This window comes from Lampris incognitus, chromosome 15, assembly GCF_029633865.1.
Source record: "Lampris incognitus isolate fLamInc1 chromosome 15, fLamInc1.hap2, whole genome shotgun sequence".
In the NCBI taxonomy this organism is placed as follows: Eukaryota; Metazoa; Chordata; class Actinopteri; order Lampriformes; family Lampridae; genus Lampris; species Lampris incognitus.
This window is the reverse complement of record NC_079225.1, coordinates 20,885,449-20,891,448: the sequence shown is the minus strand read 5'-3', so window position 1 is coordinate 20,891,448 and position 6,000 is coordinate 20,885,449.

Sequence of the window (6,000 nt, the reverse complement as noted above, 5' to 3'; positions counted from 1 at the left end):
GCAGCAGGAAACATGTGGTTTCACAGTTTCGGGTTTCCTCATTTCTCCCATCTGTATTTCTGTCTGTCTGATCTGTCCTCTTTTCTTGATGCTCATAAGTTTATCCTACCTCCTCTCTATCATATTTCTGCCTCTACTTTTATACAGAGAGACAGGTTCAGCAGTCTGCAAGATTAAGACTGGGAAAAAATTCAACATCTTCATCTATTGACTCTCTATGGTATTGCATCAGAATGAAATTCAGATATTGTGCTATAGTGATACCAAATGTATCTGTCAAAATAAATGAAAATGAGAATCTCTCACTGAAAATTTCTCACAAATTGAGGTCTGAAATATTTGAGGGAGTATTATTTGAAAGCTAGATTTGGTTTGATATTATGCTTCACATTGCTGAACAGTTCAATGTGACAAACCTCAGTTGTATGCATGGAATTTTTGCATATGTAAGCTGATATTGTGATGTGTATATCCCTATGATTATCGTGAGAATAACAATTTCCATATCACCCAGCACTATGCTAGAGTCACTGTTTCTATTTAAGCTCCTGCTGGTTGTCACAATACAGTACGTATTGCCTGCATATTTGGATCAGTGAGTAATGCTGTGTTTTAAAAGCCTCTTGATATGTACCCCTCAACAAAAACATTTCAAAACATTTCAAGTGGTTGGAGCTAAGTTGAACTTTGCAAAATGAGCTTCTTTCTATGGAAACATTGACCAATGTGCCCTCCATTGTTATTTCTCTCTAGTCAAGTTTCAAAGCTGGAGCTTAACTTAACCATTACCTCAGTAGTTGATTACAAATCTCAGCTGAAAAACATTAACCCCGACCTTAACCCTAATATTTGAAATTATGATGACTTTTTTATTTCATGGCTTGGCCTCAGAGTGAAAACCAACCATCTCTCTCTATGGCACTTCTGGGACCACCTCCACCTCTTATCCTTCACTTCCCCCAACAAGGCGCTGCTGGTTTTGGTTGGTGTATGCATGATTCATGAGTGGGCCAAACGTCTGCTTTAACTGCAGGGCTCGGCAAGGTTTCAGAGCAAGTTCAGAATGAATTTAGAGACCTGCCTCCCATACCAAACCCCAGATGAAGAACTGCACGTGAAGAGCAAAGTGACTCTGTCCCTGAAATGCATCTGTATTGTCATCCTGGAGATTGGTAAATATTATGTATCTGAGTGGTGGAGGATTACCAAAGCTTTTACCCCCGCCAAACAGCTTTCACGAAAGGTTTGCTTTCTGAGTTGTTTATGGCTCCTGTTTGTGTGGTTGTGATCAAGTGCCTCCATCACCATTCAAATGTTAACAAGGATACATGACATCCACCTGGATTATCCACCCAGCCTCTCAGGTTCATTAACCAGTACACGTGAGCTATTTTTACAATAGATTTCACAATTTTATGAGGCTTGGAAGGAAAATACACTATTTTCCCTGGTCCAAGGTCCAACAAAGCCTTTTATTTCCAGAGAAAAAATGAACTCCTTTAGCATTTCTACTGAGATGATGACTGTCTTTCCAGAGGTTTCATTAGAAGTTTCATTGAATCTGTTTTAACCTTTTGTATCACTGCTTGCTTTGGAAACATTAAACTTGTCCAATGAGAACAGACTTGGAAGTGTTGTTAGAATGGCCAGTAAGATCTCCGGGAGGAGTCAGGCCAAGCTTTCAATCATTTATAACAGGCAGGTTCCTCGGGAGGGCTAATGATATACTATTAGCCAAGCCAAGACCATGAACTCCGTAGGGCTGTTGTCCTCAAGCCATCGTTTCAGGGCTACGGTTCGAAGGAATAAAGGACTCCATGTCTCTTTCAACGCAAGTGCTATTGATATGCTTGATGGCAGTTAGCGCGCTGGCTGCATTCCTTGCACTACCATGTCATATTTGCACACTTGCATATTTACACACTTGCATATTTGTACTTGGTATGAATTTTAATTTCCCTGCACTAGTTCTGGGATTTATTGATGTTGTCCTTTTGTATTGTTTTTATTTTTTTTTATTTTACCCCCATTTTCTTCCCAGTTGTACCCGGCCAATTACCCCACTCTTCCGAGCCATCCCAGCCGCTGCTCCATCCCCTCTGCCGATCCTGGGAGGGCTGCAGACTACCACATGCCTCCTTCGATACATGTGGAGTCACCAGCCACTTATTTTCACCTGACAGTGAGGAGTTTCGCCGGGGGACATAGCACGTGGGAGGATCACGCTATTCCCCCCAGTTCCCCCTCCCCCCCAAACAAGCATCCCAACCGACCAGAGGAGGCACTAGTGCAGCGACCAGGACACATACCTACATCCGGCTTCCCCCACTTAAACACAGCCAATGGTGTCAGTAGGGACACCTGACAAAACCGGAGGCAACATAGGGATTTGAACTGGCGATCCCCATGTTGGTAAGCAACAGAATCAACCGCTACGTTACCTGGACACCCCTGTCCTTTTGTATTCTGTCATTATGCGAACCCTGGCTGCATAACATAGTTCCCCTAGTTGGTCAAGAAAGAAAACCTTGACCTTGAACTTTGACCCTTACTGGTCTTATATATATCACACACAGTGCTTGTTTATAAGCTCAAATGATCTCATAACAAAACGTTTTGGTCATTCGGTTGTATGTCTGTGGTCTGGTTTGGTGAGCTGCTTTGAAATTGTTGAGGCACTGATCACTAATGTAAGTCAATAGATCAGTTGACTCACGGGATCCTATAATGACCAACTGTTTTTTTTTTAAATTTTTGTTGTTGTTGTTTTGTCGGAAATGTGCAATTTGGTTAAAATACTTTTTTTGTGGACTTTTTTATGTCCTGGTTTTTAGATCATGGAAAAGGAATGCTATTTTGGGTACAATAAAGTATTTACAGATGGAGTATTGCACATTGTTGCCGGCATGACAAAAAGTATTTTTCATATATGTCTTCATAACTGTCTTAATTATTTGAAGACTGTTACTGAATACAACAACAAATGAAATCAGTAATCAAACTGCAGAGGATGATAGTTAAGTGGAAATAAAATGCAAATGACTAGGTAACATAATAACATTAGAGACAACAATGTTTGTAACTAATGTTGTAAATGTAAATTAAGACTAAAACTATTGTAGTACATAAAGACGCCTTAAATCAACTTGTGCCTCGATGCACTTTGGTCAGATTCATACTGACCTTTGAGGACAGATGAGAGGGAAAAAAATCCTGACATCACGATTGAGTGATTGTTTTACCGATCCCTATAGACTTTTAGAAATATAGGAGCATTGACAGACCTGGCCTCACTGATATACATATACATTTGAATGAGGCCATTGTACCCCATCATCATTCAAGGTACAAAGACGAGTGAGAGTTTTATGGTCAGTAAAAAACTTTAATGCTCTGTATGTTGTCATATTAAACCACTGATGGCTTTTAAAATTGGTTATTGTCAATCTCTCTCGCTCTCCCTTACTTTCCCTCTCTATCTATCTCCTCCTCTCCAAACTTCAGCTGATTTTTCCACAGATGATTTAAGCCCTCTAGAATGAGGCCTAACTTTTTCCAGCCCAAAACAGCATCTGACCCACTTCTATCAAAAAGACATAAAAACAGCTTGTGGAAAACAGTTTGAACATCTGCATTTTTTCGTGGTTACCAAAAACTGTAGTCACAGATTTTTATAAGCCCGTAATCGAACACTATTAGGTGCTAACCATGCGATATTTGAATATATGGAAATGTGGCCGTGTTCAATCAATGCAATGCATTCAGTGTCAGCTAACAAGCATTTACAGAGCTTATCTGAACATCAGCTGACTTTATGCTTCAAACTGGGCCTGGACTAAATCAAGCTAGCATGGCCCTCTGCCCCTTGTTTATTTAAAGGATCTGCAGGCATGCCCTGCAACAAAGACATTGACTTTCACTCAAGTGCATGAATACAATTAAAGAGGACATGACACGTACTGGGAAATGGACACAGAATGTCTAAGTGCTGGTGTCTTGATGCATGCTCAATAATCCAGGTAAGAAAATCAAAGAAGGTTGACTCAGTTCATCTGGATACAATGTTTATTGACAGTCAGTAAACGTTGTATCCAGATGAACTGATTCAGCCCTCTTTGATCTAAGTGCTGATGCGGATAGGTTTGGATGAATGCAATAGGGTTCGCTTGGCTGTACAAAAGAGGCTAAAAGAATATCAACAAAACTGAAAAGGGCGTGTTTCTGTGTGTTTGTTTATGATGGTGCATGCTTTCATTGTTATTTATATGGGTCACCCTCCATCCCTCCGTCATTTTCCACATTTCCAGACAAGGGCAGATGAAGCTAAGCAGTGTTAATGCCAAATGTCTAATACGGACAAATGGCTTTCCTGAAAGAGAACAAAAAACAACAACAATGCCAAACGTCATGTGGTTAGTCAGGCCTCTTTCTATTTCTCTGCAGTGTGCAGCGAATAGTCAGGGCCAACCCTGGACATGCCAAGCTGACGAAAACTTTTATTTTAAGATCCAATGGCCATTTCAAAGAATTCCATTAGTCTTGGTTTCACTGGAGAGTGTGATGTATCATGGTCTGAATACTGTTTTAAAGAACTGAATCAGTACGGGTTTCAGTGGTTTAGTGTCATATAGTCCCAGCCGCTGTTTCACAGAAGTTAATAAGCCTTGTTTTCAATGAATAGTTTTACTGCAAAATGGTCCGAATGCCATTTCAAAGAATTTCATTGAGACAGTTTCAGTAGAGAGTTTTAATCTTGCTTGGTCTGAGTAGCCTGTTTCCAAGAATATCTGGTTACAAGAACACACATTTTTCCATGTTAAAATAACAATGAATAGATATGTCAAACAGTGTTGGTCTGTGTCTATCTCTGACTTAGTGTACACGCCAAATCCCCTTGTTTTCAAGTGGCTTTTCAGAAACCCTTGAAGTATTTTGGGCACATAGCCTACCATTTGTTATTTTAATTATGGGTGCAGCAGGCTGCGGCTATCCATCTAAACCAGTGGCCACAACACAAATCACAGCAGTAATAAGAAATGGCAGACGGCAGTAAGAGGTACAGTCAAAGAAAGGCTATCAAAGGCTATCCATCATCTTCTGCACTAGACAATCACTTTTTTTTGTCTCCGAAGCTGTGGATGCATGGATATCTGCAATGGCCCTTGTGAAAGCAAGTTAGCACTGGCTCAGCCACAAGCCCCAGGGCTATATTCACTCAATTGGCCCAATTTAAGGAGAGGAGATCTGGGCAGGACTTGCAAGACATTACAGTAACATGATAACATGATCTAAACGTTTGTCTTGTCTCGGGAAAGGACTCTAGCCGAGTTTGGCTCTTGGATCACAGTCCTGTTTCCCTGCATGTATTTGAGTCTTCGTTATCTTTTTGTCATAGTGTGACCATTTGCCTTCTCCTTTCTAGCAACACTTGTTATTCCCGATTTAAACACATGCACACACACATTCTTGTGCTCCTATCTTTGTGGGGACCCTAAATTTAACCTAATCCAAATTCTAACCTTAACCTTAAACCCAAATCCTAACCCTAAAGTAGATCCTTAAAGAAGCGAGGACCGGCCAAAATGTTCTCACTTCCTCACTCTGATGGTCAGAAACTCAAGTTGGTCCTCACAAAGATAGAAGTACAAGAACACACACACACATGACAAACCTTGACTCATCTTGACATACACACAAATCTCGGTACTCTTGTATCTGCACAGATGTGGTCGTCTTCATCCACATTTGTATGCCATGTTTTTATCTTGTCTTCTCATCTTCTCTTGTCATCTTTTGTCTTGCTTTCTCCCCTCTTCTCCTTTTATATGGCAAACCAAGATACAGCACAATCACACGGACGGCCACAAACATCATACAATCTCCATTTTAGCTGCCGTCTTCCCCCAGATCAGGTGACGGGGTTCCCCGTACTGGTCAGACCCACCAAATCCCTGCTCTGGTCAAACGGGAGGATGATATACTGCCAAGGAAAATACTTTT